Genomic DNA, 20,844 nt, shown 5'->3' with positions numbered 1-20,844 from the left:
CCTTAACTCCTTAACGAAAAGCTGTGGGTGGATGGGGTTTCCAAAGCTGGTCGACCATTCAACAAGCACCTCTGATGGAGTATACGGGTCCCTTGATGACTCTAACAGCAAGAACCTGAGTTGAAATGTCAGTCAAACTTCTTTTTTTATGGCGATTACAAGACACAATACAAAGTGTGCATCCATGGTTCAAGTGGAAACCATTTTACTCCCTGACAACAGTACTTCATTCTTCGATCACTCCTCTCTGGTCTCACTTGTACCTGAAGCAATATGGCCACACCACTCCAACTTTTGCTGAGATGTGGAAAGGTTGCATTTTTTGACCTTTACTCTAGCTTAAAAACAGGTTCCACTGAGATTTGAACTCAGATCACTGGATTCAGAGTCCAGAGTGCTGACCATTACACCATGGAACCTCCATGACCTATAAAGATACACAGTTTTGGTAGACAGTTTCTTATTTGGCATCCGCAAGTACGTTATCTGTGCAGGGAATAGGACATTGAAGGCATTCAACGGTACCAATGACAAAGAAGCTAACAAGACACAGAAACCGTTTAAATGAATTCAGCAACATATAGGCCAACAGTATTTTGTCAAATGCCTGCTCCTTAACACACAAAGCATTGCTAAGATTTATTTCACAATATCATGTTACAGTCAACGGAACCAGTGAAAAGCAATTGCTGTCAGAAGTGGGATTCGAACCCACGCCTCCAGTGGAGACTGCGACCTGAACGCAGCGCCTTGGACCGCTCGGCCATCCTGACTGAAAAAACCCTAAATTTGCTTTGTTTTGCCATCTAATGAGCCTTTAAGTGCATTAATATGTTCTGCAAACACGACGTCTTGAATCAGTATTCATTGCCGTTGACCCACTAACACAGCCCCTTGTGTTTTTTTAACACACAAATGGTTGGACACAGCCCCCATCTGACGTCGAAAAGCTGTGGGTGGATGGGGTTTCCAAAGCTGGTCGACCATTCAACAAGCACCTCTGATGGAGTATACGGGTCCCTTGATGACTCTAACGGCAAGAACCTGAGTTGAAATGTCAGTCAAACTTCTTTTTTTATGGCGATTACAAGACACAATACAAAGTGTGCATGCATGGTTCAGTATAAACCATTTTACTCCCTGACAACAGTACTTCATTCTTAGATCACTCCTATCTGGTCTCACTTGTACCTGAAGCAAGATGGCCACACCACTCCAACTTTTGCTGAGATGTGGAAAGGTTGCATTTTTTGACCTTTACTCTAGCTTAAAATCAGGTTCCACTGAGATTTGAACTCAGATCACTGGATTCAGAGTCCAGAGTGCTGACCATTACTCAGTACGGAACCAGTGAAAAGCAATTGCTGTCAGAAGTGGGATTCGAACCCACGCCTCCAGTGGAGACTGCGACCTAAAAGCAGCGCCTCGGACCGCTCGGCCATCCTGACTGAAAAAACCCTAAATTTGCTTTGTTTTGCCATCTAATGAGCCTTTAAGTGCATTAATATGTTCCGCAAACACGACGTCTTGAATCAGTATTCATTGCCGTTGACCCCACTAACACAGCCCCTTGTGTTTTTTTAACACACAAATGGTTGGACACAGCCCCCATCTGACGTCGAAAAGCTGTGGGTGGATGGGGTTTCCAAAGCTGGTCGACCATCCAACAAGCACCTCTGATGGAGTATACGGGTCCCTTGATGACTCTAACGGTAAGAACCTGAGTTGAAATGTCAGTCAAACTTCTTTTTTTATGGGGATTACAAGACACAATACAAAGTGTGCATCCATGGTTCAAGTGGAAACCATTTTACTCCCTGACAACAGTACTTCATTCTTCGATCACTCCGGTGAAGGTCAAGACACTCCTCTCTGGTCACACTTGTACCTGAAGCAAGATGGCCACACCACTCCAACTTTTGCTGAGATGTGGAAAGGTTGCATTTTTTGACCTTTACTCTAGCTTAAAATCAGGTTCCACTGAGATTTGAACTCAGATCACTGGATTCAGAGTCCAGAGTGCTGACCATTACACCATGGAACCTCAATGCCTTATATAGATACACAGTTTTGGTAGACAGTTTCTTATTTGACATCCGCCAGTACGTTATCTGTGCAGGTAATAGGACATTGAAGGCATACAACGGTACCAATGACAAAGAAGCTAACAAGACACAGAAACCGTTTCAGGCTAACTTCAAAATGTTCGTAAGCTCAGCAGAGGATTTGGGAACTGACAAGTAAAGAATTTGTTTTGAGAGACTTCCAACAAACAATGAATTCAGCAACATATAGGCCAACAGTATTTTGTCAAATGCCTGCTCCTTAACTCCTTAACGAAAAGCTGTGGGTGGATGGGGTTTCCAAAGCTGGTCGACCATTCAACAAGCACCTCTGATGGAGTATACGGGTCCCTTGATGACTCTAACAGCAAGAACCTGAGTTGAAATGTCAGTCAAACTTCTTTTTTTATGGCGATTACAAGACACAATACAAAGTGTGCATCCATGGTTCAAGTGGAAACCATTTTACTCCCTGACAACAGTACTTCATTCTTCGATCACTCCTCTCTGGTCTCACTTGTACCTGAAGCAATATGGCCACACCACTCCAACTTTTGCTGAGATGTGGAAAGGTTGCATTTTTTGACCTTTACTCTAGCTTAAAAACAGGTTCCACTGAGATTTGAACTCAGATCACTGGATTCAGAGTCCAGAGTGCTGACCATTACACCATGGAACCTCCATGACCTATAAAGATACACAGTTTTGGTAGACAGTTTCTTATTTGGCATCCGCAAGTACGTTATCTGTGCAGGGAATAGGACATTGAAGGCATTCAACGGTACCAATGACAAAGAAGCTAACAAGACACAGAAACCGTTTAAATGAATTCAGCAACATATAGGCCAACAGTATTTTGTCAAATGCCTGCTCCTTAACACACAAAGCATTGCTAAGATTTATTTCACAATATCATGTTACAGTCAACGGAACCAGTGAAAAGCAATTGCTGTCAGAAGTGGGATTCGAACCCACGCCTCCAGTGGAGACTGCGACCTGAACGCAGCGCCTTGGACCGCTCGGCCATCCTGACTGAAAAAACCCTAAATTTGCTTTGTTTTGCCATCTAATGAGCCTTTAAGTGCATTACTATGTTCTGCAAACACGACGTCTTGAATCAGTATTCATTGCCGTTGACCCACTAACACAGCCCCTTGTGTTTTTTTAACACACAAATGGTTGGACACAGCCCCCATCTGACGTCGAAAAGCTGTGGGTGGATGGGGTTTCCAAAGCTGGTCGACCATTCAACAAGCACCTCTGATGGAGTATACGGGTCCCTTGATGACTCTAACGGCAAGAACCTGAGTTGAAATGTCAGTCAAACTTCTTTTTTTATGGCGATTACAAGACACAATACAAAGTGTGCATGCATGGTTCAGTATAAACCATTTTACTCCCTGACAACAGTACTTCATTCTTAGATCACTCCTATCTGGTCTCACTTGTACCTGAAGCAAGATGGCCACACCACTCCAACTTTTGCTGAGATGTGGAAAGGTTGCATTTTTTGACCTTTACTCTAGCTTAAAATCAGGTTCCACTGAGATTTGAACTCAGATCACTGGATTCAGAGTCCAGAGTGCTGACCATTACTCAGTACGGAACCAGTGAAAAGCAATTGCTGTCAGAAGTGGGATTCGAACCCATGCCTCCTGTGGAGACTGCGACCTGAACGCAGCGCCTTGGACCGCTCGGCCATCCTGACTGAAAAAACCCTAAATTTGCTTTGTTTTGCCATCTAATGAGCCTTTAAGTGCATTAATATGTTCTGCAAACACGACGTCTTGAATCAGTATTCATTGCCGTTGACCCACTAACACAGCCCCTTGTGTTTTTTTAACACACAAATGGTTGGACACAGCCCCCATCTGACGTCGAAAAGCTGTGGGTGGATGGGGTTTCCAAAGCTGGTCGACCATTCAACAAGCACCTCTGATGGAGTATACGGGTCCCTTGATGACTCTAATGGCAAGAACCTGAGTTGAAATGTCAGTCAAACTTCTTTTTTTATGGCGATTACAAGACACAATACAAAGTGTGCATCCATGGTTCAAGTGGAAACCATTTTACTCCCTGACAACAGTACTTCATTCTTCGATCACTCCTCTCTGGTCTCACTTGTACCTGAAGCAATATGGCCACACCACTCCAACTTTTGCTGAGATGTGGAAAGGTTGCATTTTTTTACCTTTACTCTAGCTTAAAATCAGGTTCCACTGAGATTTGAACTCAGATCACTGGATTCAGAGTCCAGAGTGCTGACCATTACACCATGGAACCTCCATGACCTATAAAGATACACAGTTTTGGTAGACAGTTTCTTATTTGGCATCCGCAAGTACGTTATCTGTTCAGGGAATAGGACATTGAAGGCATTCAACGGTACCAATGACAAAGAAGCTAACAAGACACAGAAACCGTTTCAATGAATTCAGCAACATATAGGCCAACAGTATTTTGTCAAATGCCTGCTCCTTAACACACAAAGCATTGCTAAGATTTATTTCACAATATCATGTTACAGTCAACGGAACCAGTGAAAAGCAACTGCTGTCAGAAGTGGGATTCGAACCCACGCCTCCAGTGGAGACTGCGACCTGAACGCAGCGCCTTGGACCGCTCGGCCATCCTGACTGAAAAAACCCTAAATTTGCTTTGTTTTGCCATCTAATGAGCCTTTAAGTGCATTAATATGTTCTGCAAACACGACGTCTTGAATCAGTATTCATTGCCGTTGACCCACTAAGACAGCCCCTTGTGTTTTTTTAACACACAAATGGTTGGACACAGCCGCCATCTGACGTCGAAAAGCTGTGGGTGGATGGGGTTTCCAAAGCTGGTCGACCATTCAACAAGCACCTCTGATGGAGTATACGGGTCCCTTGATGACTCTAACGGCAAGAACCTGAGTTGAAATGTCAGTCAAACTTCTTTTTTTATGGCGATTACAAGACACAATACAAAGTGTGCATCCATGGTTCAAGTGGAAACCATTTTACTCCCTGACAACAGTACTTCATTCTTCGATCACTCCTCTCTGGTCTCACTTGTACCTGAAGCAATATGGCCACACCACTCCAACTTTTGCTGAGATGTGGAAAGGTTGCATTTTTTGACCTTTACTCTAGCTTAAAATCAGGTTCCACTGAGATTTGAACTCAGATCACTGGATTCAGAGTCCAGAGTGCTGACCATTACACCATGGAACCTCCATGACATATAAAGATACACAGTTTTGGTAGACAGTTTCTTATTTGGCATCCGCAAGTACGTTATCTGTGCAGGGAATAGGACATTGAAGGCATTCAACGGTACCAATGACAAAGAAGCTAACAAGACACAGAAACCGTTTAAATGAATTCAGCAACATATAGGCCAACAGTATTTTGTCAAATGCCTGCTCCTTAACACACAAAGCATTGCTAAGATTTATTTCACAATATCATGTTACAGTCAACGGAACCAGTGAAAAGCAATTGCTGTCAGAAGTGGGATTCGAACCCACGCCTCCAGTGGAGACTGCGACCTGAACGCAGCGCCTTGGACCGCTCGGCCATCCTGACTGAAAAAACCCTAAATTTGCTTTGTTTTGCCATCTAATGAGCCTTTAAGTGCATTAATATGTTCTGCAAACACGACGTCTTGAATCAGTATTCATTGCCGTTGACCCACTAACACAGCCCCTTGTGTTTTTTTAACACACAAATGGTTGGACACAGCCCCCATCTGACGTCGAAAAGCTGTGGGTGGATGGGGTTTCCAAAGCTGGTCGACCATTCAACAAGCACCTCTGATGGAGTATACGGGTCCCTTGATGACTCTAACGGCAAGAACCTGAGTTGAAATGTCAGTCAAACTTCTTTTTTTATGGCGATTACAAGACACAATACAAAGTGTGCATCCATGGTTCAAGTGGAAACCATTTTACTCCCTGACAACAGTACTTCATTCTTCGATCACTCCTCTCTGGTCTCACTTGTACCTGAAGCAATATGGCCACACCACTCCAACTTTTGCTGAGATGTGGAAAGGTTGCATTTTTTGACCTTTACTCTAGCTTAAAATCAGGTTCCACTGAGATTTGAACTCAGATCACTGGATTCAGAGTCCAGAGTGCTGACCATTACTCAGTACGGAACCAGTGAAAAGCAATTGCTGTCAGAAGTGGGATTCGAACCCACGCCTCCAGTGGAGACTGCGACCTGAACGCAGCGCCTTGGACCGCTCGGCCATCCTGACTGAAAAAACCCTAAATTTGCTTTGTTTTGCCATCTAATGAGCCTTTAAGTGCATTAATATGTTCTGCAAACACGACGTCTTGAATCAGTATTCATTGCCGTTGACCCACTAACACAGCCCCTTGTGTTTTTTTAACACACAAATGGTTGGACACAGCCCCCATCTGACGTCGAAAAGCTGTGGGTGGATGGGGTTTCCAAAGCTGGTCGACCATTCAACAAGCACCTCTGATGGAGTATACGGGTCCCTTGATGACTCTAACGGCAAGAACCTGAGTTGAAATGTCAGTCAAACTTCTTTTTTTATGGCGATTACAAGACACAATACAAAGTGTGCATCCATGGTTCAAGTGGAAACCATTTTACTCCCTGACAACAGTACTTCATTCTTCGATCACTCCTCTCTGGTCTCACTTGTACCTGAAGCAATATGGCCACACCACTCCAACTTTTGCTGAGATGTGGAAAGGTTGCATTTTTTGACCTTTACTCTAGCTTAAAAACAGGTTCCACTGAGATTTGAACTCAGATCACTGGATTCAGAGTCCAGAGTGCTGACCATTACACCATGGAACCTCCATGACCTATAAAGATACACAGTTTTGGTAGACAGTTTCTTATTTGGCATCCGCAAGTACGTTATCTGTGCAGGGAATAGGACATTGAAGGCATTCAACGGTACCAATGACAAAGAAGCTAACAAGACACAGAAACCGTTTAAATGAATTCAGCAACATATAGGCCAACAGTATTTTGTCAAATGCCTGCTCCTTAACACACAAAGCATTGCTAAGATTTATTTCACAATATCATGTTACAGTCAACGGAACCAGTGAAAAGCAATTGCTGTCAGAAGTGGGATTCGAACCCACGCCACCAGTGGAGACTGCGACCTAAACGCAGCGCCTCTGACCGCTCGGCCATCCTGACTGAAAAAACCCTAAATTTGCTTTGTTTTGCCATCTAATGAGCCTTTAAGTGCATTAATATGTTCCGCAAACACGACGTCTTGAATCAGTATTCATTGCCGTTGACCCCACTAACACAGCCCCTTGTGTTTTTTTAACACACAAATGGTTGGACACAGCCCCCATCTGACGTTGAAAAGCTGTGGGGGGATGGGGTTTCCAAAGCTGGTCGACCATCCAACAAGCACCTCTGATGGAGTATACGGGTCCCTTGATGACTCTAACGGTAAGAACCTGAGTTGAAATGTCAGTCAAACTTCTTTTTTTATGGGGATTACAAGACACAATACAAAGTGTGCATCCATGGTTCAAGTGGAAACCATTTTACTCCCTGACAACAGTACTTCATTCTTCGATCACTCCGGTGAAGGTCAAGACACTCCTCTCTGGTCACACTTGTACCTGAAGCAAGATGGCCACACCACTCCAACTTTTGCTGAGATGTGGAAAGGTTGCATTTTTTGACCTTTACTCTAGCTTAGAATCAGGTTCCACTGAGATTTGAACTCAGATCACTGGATTCAGAGTCCAGAGTGCTGACCATTACACCATGGAACCTCAATGCCTTATATAGATACACAGTTTTGGTAGACAGTTTCTTATTTGACATCCGCCAGTACGTTATCTGTGCAGGTAATAGGACATTGAAGGCATACAACGGTACCAATGACAAAGAAGCTAACAAGACACAGAAACCGTTTCAGGCTAACTTCAAAATGTTCGTAAGCTCAGCAGAGGATTTGGGAACTGACAAGTAAAGAATTTGTTTTGAGAGACTTCCAACAAACAATGAATTCAGCAACATATAGGCCAACAGTATTTTGTCAAATGCCTGCTCCTTAACTCCTTAACGAAAAGCTGTGGGTGGATGGGGTTTCCAAAGCTGGTCGACCATCCAACAAGCACCTCTGATGGAGTATACGGGTCCCTTGATGACTCTAACGGCAAGAACCTGAGTTGAAATGTCAGTCAAACTTCTTTTTTTATGGCGATTACAAGACACAATACAAAGTGTGCATCCATGGTTCAAGTGGAAACCATTTTACTCCCTGACAACAGTACTTCATTCTTAGATCACTCCTCTCTGGTCTCACTTGTACCTGAAGCAAGATGGCCACACCACTCCAACTTTTGCTGAGATGTGGAAAGGTTGCATTTTTTGACCTTTACTCTAGCTTAAAATCAGGTTCCACTGAGATTTGAACTCAGATCACTGGATTCAGAGTCCAGAGTGCTGACCATTACTCAGTACGGAACCAGTGAAAAGCAATTGCTGTCAGAAGTGGGATTCGAACCCACGGCTCCAGTGGAGACTGCGACCTGAACGCAGCGCCTTGGACCGCTCGGCCATCCTGACAGAAAAAACCCTAAATTTGCTTTGTTTTGCCATCTAATGAGCCTTTAAGTGCATTAATATGTTCTGCAAACACGACGTCTTGAATCAGTATTCATTGCCGTTGACCCACTAACACAGCCCCTTGTGTTTTTTTAACACACAAATGGTTGGACACAGCCCCCATCTGACGTCGAAAAGCTGTGGGTGGATGGGGTTTCCAAAGCTGGTCGACCATTCAACAAGCACCTCTGATGGAGTATACGGGTCCCTTGATGACTCTAACGGCAAGAACCTGAGTTGAAATGTCAGTCAAACTTCTTTTTTTATGGCGATTACAAGACACAATACAAAGTGTGCATCCATGGTTCAAGTGGAAACCATTTTACTCCCTGACAACAGTACTTCATTCTTAGATCACTCCTCTCTGGTCTCACTTGTACCTGAAGCAAGATGGCCACACCACTCCAACTTTTGCTGAGATGTGGAAAGGTTGCATTTTTTGACCTTTACTCTAGCTTAAAATCAGGTTCCACTGAGATTTGAACTCAGATCACTGGATTCAGAGTCCAGAGTGCTGACCATTACTCAGTACGGAACCAGTGAAAAGCAATTGCTGTCAGAAGTGGGATTCGAACCCACGGCTCCAGTGGAGACTGCGACCTGAACGCAGCGCCTTGGACCGCTCGGCCATCCTGACAGAAAAAACCCTAAATTTGCTTTGTTTTGCCATCTAATGAGCCTTTAAGTGCATTAATATGTTCTGCAAACACGACGTCTTGAATCAGTATTCATTGCCGTTGACCCACTAACACAGCCCCTTGTGTTTTTTTAACACACAAATGGTTGGACACAGCCCCCATCTGACGTCGAAAAGCTGTGGGTGGATGGGGTTTCCAAAGCTGGTCGACCATTCAACAAGCACCTCTGATGGAGTATACGGGTCCCTTGATGACTCTAACGGCAAGAACCTGAGTTGAAATGTCAGTCAAACTTCTTTTTTTATGGCGATTACAAGACACAATACAAAGTGTGCATCCATGGTTCAAGTGGAAACCATTTTACTCCCTGACAACAGTACTTCATTCTTCGATCACTCCTCTCTGGTCTCACTTGTACCTGAAGCAATATGGCCACACCACTCCAACTTTTGCTGAGATGTGGAAAGGTTGCATTTTTTGACCTTTACTCTAGCTTAAAATCAGGTTCCACTGAGATTTGAACTCAGATCACTGGATTCAGAGTCCAGAGTGCTGACCACTACTCAGTACGGAACCAGTGAAAAGCAATTGCTGTCAGAAGTGGGATTCGAACCCACGCCTCCAGTGGAGACTGCGACCTGAACGCAGCGCCTTGGACCGCTCGGCCATCCTGACTGAAAAAACCCTAAATTTGCTTTGTTTTGCCATCTAATGAGCCTTTAAGTGCATTAATATGTTCTGCAAACACGACGTCTTGAATCAGTATTCATTGCCGTTGACCCACTAACACAGCCCCTTGTGTTTTTTTAACACACAAATGGTTGGACACAGCCCCCATCTGACGTCGAAAAGCTGTGGGTTGATGGGGTTTCCAAAGCTGGTCGACCATTCAACAAGCACCTCTGATGGAGTATACGGGTCCCTTGATGACTCTAACGGCAAGAACCTGAGTTGAAATGTCAGTCAAACTTCTTTTTTTATGGCGATTACAAGACACAATACAAAGTGTGCATGCATGGTTCAGTATAAACCATTTTACTCCCTGACAACAGTACTTCATTCTTAGATCACTCCTATCTGGTCTCACTTGTACCTGAAGCAAGATGGCCACACCACTCCAACTTTTGCTGAGATGTGGAAAGGTTGCATTTTTTGACCTTTACTCTAGCTTAAAATCAGGTTCCACTGAGATTTGAACTCAGATCACTGGATTCAGAGTCCAGAGTGCTGACCATTACTCAGTACGGAACCAGTGAAAAGCAATTGCTGTCAGAAGTGGGATTCGAACCCACGCCTCCAGTGGAGACTGCGACCTGAACGCAGCGCCTTGGACCGCTCGGCCATCCTGACTGAAAAAACCCTAAATTTGCTTTGTTTTGCCATCTAATGAGCCTTTAAGTGCATAAACACGACGTCTTGAATCAGTATTCATTGCCGTTGACCCACTAACACAGCCCCTTGTGTTTTTTTAACACACAAATGGTTGGACACAGCCCCCATCTGACGTCGAAAAGCTGTGGGTGGATGGGGTTTCCAAAGCTGGTCGACCATCCAACAAGCACCTCTGATGGAGTATACGGGTCCCTTGATGACTCTAACGGCAAGAACCTGAGTTGAAATGTCAGTCAAACTTCTTTTTTTATGGGGATTACAAGACACAATACAAAGTGTGCATCCATGGTTCAAGTGGAAACCATTTTACTCCCTGACAACAGTACTTCATTCTTAGATCACTCCTCTCTGGTCTCACTTGTACCTGAAGCAAGATGGCCACACCACTCCAACTTTTGCTGAGATGTGGAAAGGTTGCATTTTTTGACCTTTACTCTAGCTTAAAATCAGGTTCCACTGAGATTTGAACTCAGATCACTGGATTTAGAGTCCAGAGTGCTGACCATTACTCAGTACGGAACCAGTGAAAAGCAATTGCTGTCAGAAGTGGGATTCGAACCCACGCCTCCAGTGGAGACTGCGACCTAAAAGCAGCGCCTCGGACCGCTCGGCCATCCTGACTGAAAAAACCCTAAATTTGCTTTGTTTTGCCATCTAATGAGCCTTTAAGTGCATTAATATGTTCCGCAAACACGACGTCTTGAATCAGTATTCATTGCCGTTGACCCCACTAACACAGCCCCTTGTGTTTTTTTAACACACAAATGGTTGGACACAGCCCCCATCTGACGTCGAAAAGCTGTGGGTGGATGGGGTTTCCAAAGCTGGTCGACCATCCAACAAGCACCTCTGATGGAGTATACGGGTCCCTTGATGACTCTAACGGTAAGAACCTGAGTTGAAATGTCAGTCAAACTTCTTTTTTTATGGGGATTACAAGACACAATACAAAGTGTGCATCCATGGTTCAAGTGGAAACCATTTTACTCCCTGACAACAGTACTTCATTCTTCGATCACTCCGGTGAAGGTCAAGACACTCCTCTCTGGTCACACTTGTACCTGAAGCAAGATGGCCACACCACTCCAACTTTTGCTGAGATGTGGAAAGGTTGCATTTTTTTACCTTTACTCTAGCTTAAAATCAGGTTCCACTGAGATTTGAACTCAGATCACTGGATTCAGAGTCCAGAGTGCTGACCATTACTCAGTACGGAACCAGTGAAAAGCAATTGCTGTCAGAAACACTAACACAGCCCCTTGTGTTTTTTTAACACACAAATGGTTGGACACAGCCCCCATCTGACGTCGAAAAGCTGTGGGTGGATGGGGTTTCCAAAGCTGGTCGACCATCCAACAAGCACCTCTGATGGAGTATACGGGTCCCTTGATGACTCTAACGGTAAGAACCTGAGTTGAAATGTCAGTCAAACTTCTTTTTTTATGGGGATTACAAGACACAATACAAAGTGTGCATCCATGGTTCAAGTGGAAACCATTTTACTCCCTGACAACAGTACTTCATTCTTCGATCACTCCGGTGAAGGTCAAGACACTCCTCTCTCGTCACACTTGTACCTGAAGCAAGATGGCCACACCACTCCAACTTTTGCTGAGATGTGGAAAGGTTGCATTTTTTGACCTTTACTCTAGCTTAAAATCAGGTTCCACTGAGATTTGAACTCAGATCACTGGATTCAGAGTCCAGAGTGCTGACCATTACTCAGTACGGAACCAGTGAAAAGCAATTGCTGTCAGAAGTGGGATTCGAACCCACGCCTCCAGTGGAGACTGCGACCTAAACGCAGCGCCTCGGACCGCTCGGCCATCCTGACTGAAAAAACCCTAAATTTGCTTTGTTTTGCCATCTAATGAGCCTTTAAGTGCATTAATATGTTCCGCAAACACGACGTCTTGAATCAGTATTGATTGCCGTTGACCCCACTAACACAGCCCCTTGTGTTTTTTTAACACACAAATGGTTGGACACAGCCCCCATCTGACGTCGAAAAGCTGTGGGTGGATGGGGTTTCCAAAGCTGGTCGACCATTCAACAAGCACCTCTGATGGAGTATACGGGTCCCTTGATGACTCTAACAGCAAGAACCTGAGTTGAAATGTCAGTCAAACTTCTTTTTTTATGGCGATTACAAGACACAATACAAAGTGTGCATCCATGGTTCAAGTGGAAACCATTTTACTCCCTGACAACAGTACTTCATTCTTCGATCACTCCTCTCTGGTCTCACTTGTACCTGAAGCAATATGGCCACACCACTCCAACTTTTGCTGAGATGTGGAAAGGTTGCATTTTTTGACCTTTACTCTAGCTTAAAAACAGGTTCCACTGAGATTTGAACTCAGATCACTGGATTCAGAGTCCAGAGTGCTGACCATTACACCATGGAACCTCCATGACCTATAAAGATACACAGTTTTGGTAGACAGTTTCTTATTTGGCATCCGCAAGTACGTTATCTGTGCAGGGAATAGGACATTGAAGGCATTCAACGGTACCAATGACAAAGAAGCTAACAAGACACAGAAACCGTTTAAATGAATTCAGCAACATATAGGCCAACAGTATTTTGTCAAATGCCTGCTCCTTAACACACAAAGCATTGCTAAGATTTATTTCACAATATCATGTTACAGTCAACGGAACCAGTGAAAAGCAATTGCTGTCAGAAGTGGGATTCGAACCCACGCCTCCAGTGGAGACTGCGACCTGAACGCAGCGCCTTGGACCGCTCGGTCATCCTGACTGAAAAAACCCTAAATTTGCTTTGTTTTGCCATCTAATGAGCCTTTAAGTGCATTAATATGTTCTGCAAACACGACGTCTTGAATCAGTATTCATTGCCGTTGACCCACTAACACAGCCCCTTGTGTTTTTTTAACACACAAATGGTTGGACACAGCCCCCATCTGACGTCGAAAAGCTGTGGGTGGATGGGGTTTCCAAAGCTGGTCGACCATTCAACAAGCACCTCTGATGGAGTATACGGGTCCCTTGATGACTCTAACGGCAAGAACCTGAGTTGAAATGTCAGTCAAACTTCTTTTTTTATGGCGATTACAAGACACAATACAAAGTGTGCATGCATGGTTCAGTATAAACCATTTTACTCCCTGACAACAGTACTTCATTCTTAGATCACTCCTATCTGGTCTCACTTGTACCTGAAGCAAGATGGCCACACCACTCCAACTTTTGCTGAGATGTGGAAAGGTTGCATTTTTTGACCTTTACTCTAGCTTAAAATCAGGTTCCACTGAGATTTGAACTCAGATCACTGGATTCAGAGTCCAGAGTGCTGACCATTACTCAGTACGGAACCAGTGAAAAGCAATTGCTGTCAGAAGTGGGATTCGAACCCACGCCTCCAGTGGAGACTGCGACCTGAACGCAGCGCCTTGGACCGCTCGGCCATCCTGACTGAAAAAACCCTAAATTTGCTTTGTTTTGCCATCTAATGAGCCTTTAAGTGCATTAATATGTTCTGCAAACACGACGTCTTGAATCAGTATTCATTGCCGTTGACCCACTAACACAGCCCCTTGTGTTTTTTTAACACACAAATGGTTGGACACAGCCCCCATCTGACGTCGAAAAGCTGTGGGTGGATGGGGTTTCCAAAGCTGGTCGACCATCCAACAAGCACCTCTGATGGAGTATACGGGTCCCTTGATGACTCTAACGGCAAGAACCTGAGTTGAAATGTCAGTCAAACTTCTTTTTTTATGGGGATTACAAGACACAATACAAAGTGTGCATCCATGGTTCAAGTGGAAACCATTTTACTCCCTGACAACAGTACTTCATTCTTAGATCACTCCTCTCTGGTCTCACTTGTACCTGAAGCAAGATGGCCACACCACTCCAACTTTTGCTGAGATGTGGAAAGGTTGCATTTTTTGACCTTTACTCTAGCTTAAAATCAGGTTCCACTGAGATTTGAACTCAGATCACTGGATTTAGAGTCCAGAGTGCTGACCATTACTCAGTACGGAACCAGTGAAAAGCAATTGCTGTCAGAAGTGGGATTCGAACCCACGCCTCCAGTGGAGACTGCGACCTAAAAGCAGCGCCTCGGACCGCTCGGCCATCCTGACTGAAAAAAACCTAAATTTGCTTTGTTTTGCCATCTAATGAGCCTTTAAGTGCATTAATATGTTCCGCAAACACGACGTCTTGAATCAGTATTCATTGCCGTTGACCCCACTAACACAGCCCCTTGTGTTTTTTTAACACACAAATGGTTGGACACAGCCCCCATCTGACGTCGAAAAGCTGTGGGTGGATGGGGTTTCCAAAGCTGGTCGACCATCCAACAAGCACCTCTGATGGAGTATACGGGTCCCTTGATGACTCTAACGGTAAGAACCTGAGTTGAAATGTCAGTCAAACTTCTTTTTTTATGGGGATTACAAGACACAATACAAAGTGTGCATCCATGGTTCAAGTGGAAACCATTTTACTCCCTGACAACAGTACTTCATTCTTCGATCACTCCGGTGAAGGTCAAGACACTCCTCTCTGGTCACACTTGTACCTGAAGCAAGATGGCCACACCACTCCAACTTTTGCTGAGATGTGGAAAGGTTGCATTTTTTTACCTTTACTCTAGCTTAAAATCAGGTTCCACTGAGATTTGAACTCAGATCACTGGATTCAGAGTCCAGAGTGCTGACCATTACTCAGTACGGAACCAGTGAAAAGCAATTGCTGTCAGAAACACTAACACAGCCCCTTGTGTTTTTTTAACACACAAATGGTTGGACACAGCCCCCATCTGACGTCGAAAAGCTGTGGGTGGATGGGGTTTCCAAAGCTGGTCGACCATCCAACAAGCACCTCTGATGGAGTATACGGGTCCCTTGATGACTCTAACGGTAAGAACCTGAGTTGAAATGTCAGTCAAACTTCTTTTTTTATGGGGATTACAAGACACAATACAAAGTGTGCATCCATGGTTCAAGTGGAAACCATTTTACTCCCTGACAACAGTACTTCATTCTTCGATCACTCCGGTGAAGGTCAAGACACTCCTCTCTCGTCACACTTGTACCTGAAGCAAGATGGCCACACCACTCCAACTTTTGCTGAGATGTGGAAAGGTTGCATTTTTTGACCTTTACTCTAGCTTAAAATCAGGTTCCACTGAGATTTGAACTCAGATCACTGGATTCAGAGTCCAGAGTGCTGACCATTACTCAGTACGGAACCAGTGAAAAGCAATTGCTGTCAGAAGTGGGATTCGAACCCACGCCTCCAGTGGAGACTGCGACCTAAACGCAGCGCCTCGGACCGCTCGGCCATCCTGACTGAAAAAACCCTAAATTTGCTTTGTTTTGCCATCTAATGAGCCTTTAAGTGCATTAATATGTTCCGCAAACACGACGTCTTGAATCAGTATTGATTGCCGTTGACCCCACTAACACAGCCCCTTGTGTTTTTTTAACACACAAATGGTTGGACACAGCCCCCATCTGACGTCGAAAAGCTGTGGGTGGATGGGGTTTCCAAAGCTGGTCGACCATTCAACAAGCACCTCTGATGGAGTATACGGGTCCCTTGATGACTCTAACAGCAAGAACCTGAGTTGAAATGTCAGTCAAACTTCTTTTTTTATGGCGATTACAAGACACAATACAAAGTGTGCATCCATGGTTCAAGTGGAAACCATTTTACTCCCTGACAACAGTACTTCATTCTTCGATCACTCCTCTCTGGTCTCACTTGTACCTGAAGCAATATGGCCACACCACTCCAACTTTTGCTGAGATGTGGAAAGGTTGCATTTTTTGACCTTTACTCTAGCTTAAAAACAGGTTCCACTGAGATTTGAACTCAGATCACTGGATTCAGAGTCCAGAGTGCTGACCATTACACCATGGAACCTCCATGACCTATAAAGATACACAGTTTTGGTAGACAGTTTCTTATTTGGCATCCGCAAGTACGTTATCTGTGCAGGGAATAGGACATTGAAGGCATTCAACGGTACCAATGACAAAGAAGCTAACAAGACACAGAAACCGTTTAAATGAATTCAGCAACATATAGGCCAACAGTATTTTGTCAAATGCCTGCTCCTTAACACACAAAGCATTGCTAAGATTTATTTCACAATATCATGTTACAGTCAACGGAACCAGTGAAAAGCAATTGCTGTCAGAAGTGGGATTCGAACCCACGCCTCCAGTGGAGACTGCGACCTGAACGCAGCGCCTTGGACCGCTCGGCCATCCTGACTGAAAAAACCCTAAATTTGCTTTGTTTTGCCATCTAATGAGCCTTTAAGTGCATTAATATGTTCTGCAAACACGACGTCTTGAATCAGTATTCATTGCCGTTGACCCACTAACACAGCCCCTTGTGTTTTTTTAACACACAAATGGTTGGACACAGCCCCCATCTGACGTCGAAAAGCTGTGGGTGGATGGGGTTTCCAAAGCTGGTCGACCATTCAACAAGCACCTCTGATGGAGTATACGGGTCCCTTGATGACTCTAACGGCAAGAACCTGAGTTGAAATGTCAGTCAAACTTCTTTTTTTATGGCGATTACAAGACACAATACAAAGTGTGCATGCATGGTTCAGTATAAACCATTTTACTCCCTGACAACAGTACTTCATTCTTAGATCACTCCTATCTGGTCTCACTTGTACCTGAAGCAAGATGGCCACACCACTCCAACTTTTGCTGAGATGTGGAAAGGTTGCATTTTTTTACCTTTACTCTAGCTTAAAATCAGGTTCCACTGAGATTTGAACTCAGATCACTGGATTCAGAGTCCAGAGTGCTGACCATTACTCAGTACGGAACCAGTGAAAAGCAATTGCTGTCAGAAGTGGGATTCGAACCCACGCCTCCAGTGGAGACTGCGACCTGAACGCAGCGCCTTGGACCGCTCGGCCATCCTGACTGAAAAAACCCTAAGTTTGCTTTGTTTTGCCATCTAATGAGCCTTTAAGTGCATTAATATGTTCCGCAAACACGACGTCTTGAATCAGTATTCATTGCCGTTGACCCCACTAACACAGCCCCTTGTGTTTTTTTTAACACACAAATGGTTGGACACAGCCCCCATCTGACGTCGAAAAGCTGTGGGTGGATGGGGTTTCCAAAGCTGGTCGACCATCCAACAAGCACCTCTGATGGAGTATACGGGTCCCTTGATGACTCTAACGGCAAGAACCTGAGTTGAAATGTCAGTCAAACTTCTTTTTTTATGGCGATTACAAGACACAATACAAAGCGTGCATGCATGGTTCAGTATAAACCATTTTACTCCCTGACAACAGTACTTCATTCTTAGATCACTCCTATCTGGTCTCACTTGTACCTGAAGCAAGATGGCCACACCACTCCAACTTTTGCTGAGATGTGGAAAGGTTGCATTTTTTGACCTTTACTCTAGCTTAAAATCAGGTTCCACTGAGATTTGAACTCAGATCACTGGATTCAGAGTCCAGAGTGCTGACCATTACTCAGTACGGAACCAGTGAAAAGCAATTGCTGTCAGAAGTGGGATTCGAACCCACGCCTCCAGTGGAGACTGCGACCTGAACGCAGCGCCTTGGACCCCTCGGCCATCCTGACTGAAAAAACCCTAAATTTGCTTTGTTTTGCCATCTAATGAGCCTTTAAGTGCATTAATATGTTCTGCAAACACGACGTCTTGAATCAGTATTCATTGCCGTTGACCCACTAACACAGCCCCTTGTGTTTTTTTAACACACAAATGGTTGGACACAGCCCCCATCTGACGTCGAAAAGCTGTGGGTGGATGGGGTTTCCAAAGCTGGTCGACCATTCAACAAGCACCTCTGATGGAGTATACGGGTCCCTTGATGACTCTAACGGCAAGAACCTGAGTTGAAATGTCAGTCAAACTTCTTTTTTTATGGCGATTACAAGACACAATACAAAGTGTGCATGCATGGTTCAGTATAAACCATTTTACTCCCTGACAACAGTACTTCATTCTTAGATCACTCCTATCTGGTCTCACTTGTACCTGAAGCAAGATGGCCACACCACTCCAACTTTTGCTGAGATGTGGAAAGGTTGCATTTTTTGACCTTTACTCTAGCTTAAAATCAGGTTCCACTGAGATTTGAACTCAGATCACTGGATTCAGAGTCCAGAGTGCTGACCATTACTCAGTACGGAACCAGTGAAAAGCAATTGCTGTCAGAAGTGGGATTCGAACCCACGCCTCCAGTGGAGACTGCGACCTGAACGCAGCGCCTTGGACCGCTCGGCCATCCTGACTGAAAAAACCCTAAATTTGCTTTGTTTTGCCATCTAATGAGCCTTTAAGTGCATTAATATGTTCTGCAAACACGACGTCTTGAATCAGTATTCATTGCCGTTGACCCACTAACACAGCCCCTTGTGTTTTTTTAACACACAAATGGTTGGACACAGCCCCCATCTGACGTCGAAAAGCTGTGGGTGGATGGGGTTTCCAAAGCTGGTCGACCATTCAACAAGCACCTCTGATGGAGTATACGGGTCCCTTGATGACTCTAACGGCAAGAACCTGAGTTGAAATGTCAGTCAAACTTCTTTTTTTATGGCGATTACAAGACACAATACAAAGTGTGCATCCATGGTTCAAGTGGAAACCATTTTACTCCCTGACAACAGTACTTCATTCTTCGATCACTCCTCTCTGGTCTCACTTGTACCTGAAGCAATATGGCCACACCACTCCAACTTTTGCTGAGATGTGGAAAGGTTGCATTTTTTGACCTTTACTCTAGCTTAAAATCAGGTTCCACTGAGATTTGAACTCAGATCACTGGATTCAGAGTCCAGAGTGCTGACCATTACACCATGGAACCTCCATGACCTATAAAGATACACAGTTTTGGTAGACAGTTTCTTATTTGGCATCCGCAAGTACGTTATCTGTGCAGGGAATAGGACATTGAAGGCATTCAACGGTACCAATGACAAAGAAGCTAACAAGACACAGAAACCGTTTAAATGAATTCAGTATCATATAGGCCAACAGTATTTTGTCAAATGCCTGCTCCTTAACACACAAAGCATTGCTAAGATTTATTTCACAATATCATGTTACAGTCAACGGAACCTGTGAAAAGCAATTGCTGTCAGAAGTGGGATTCGAACCCACGCCTCCAGTGGAGACTGCGACCTGAACGCAGCGCCTTGGACCGCTCGGCCATCCTGACTGAAAAAACCCTAAGTTTGCTTTGTTTTGCCATCTAATGAGCCTTTAAGTGCATTAATATGTTCCGCAAACACGACGTCTTGAATCAGTATTCATTGCCGTTGACCCCACTAACACAGCCCCTTGTGTTTTTTTAACACACAAATGGTTGGACACAGCCCCCATCTGACGTCGAAAAGCTGTGGGTGGATGGGGTTTCCAAAGCTGGTCGACCATCCAACAAGCACCTCTGATGGAGTATACGGGTCCCTTGATGACTCTAACGGCAAGAACCTGAGTTGAAATGTCAGTCAAACTTCTTTTTTTATGGCGATTACAAGACACAATACAAAGTGTGCATGCATGGTTCAGTATAAACCATTTTACTCCCTGACAACAGTACTTCATTCTTAGATCACTCCTATCTGGTCTCACTTGTACCTGAAGCAAGATGGCCACACCACTCCAACTTTTGCTGAGATGTGGAAAGGTTGCATTTTTTGACCTTTACTCTAGCTTAAAATCAGGTTCCACTGAGATTTGAACTCAGATCACTGGATTCAGAGTCCAGAGTGCTGACCATTACTCAGTACGGAACCAGTGAAAAGCAATTGCTGTCAGAAGTGGGATTCGAACCCACGCCTCCAGTGGAGACTGCGACCTGAACGCAGCGCCTTGGACCGCTCGGCCATCCTGACTGAAAAAACCCTAAATTTGCTTTGTTTTGCCATCTAATGAGCCTTTAAGTGCATTAATATGTTCTGCAAACACGACGTCTTGAATCAGTATTCATTGCCGTTGACCCACTAACACAGCCCCTTGTGTTTTTTTAACACACAAATGGTTGGACACAGCCCCCATCTGACGTCGAAAAGCTGTGGGTGGATGGGGTTTCCAAAGCTGGTCGACCATTCAACAAGCACCTCTGATGGAGTATACGGGTCCCTTGATGAC

Source organism: Melanostigma gelatinosum, assembly GCF_949748355.1.
Source record: "Melanostigma gelatinosum genome assembly, chromosome: 6".
In the NCBI taxonomy this organism is placed as follows: Eukaryota; Metazoa; Chordata; class Actinopteri; order Perciformes; family Zoarcidae; genus Melanostigma; species Melanostigma gelatinosum.
Note: the sequence above shows the minus strand (reverse complement) of the source record.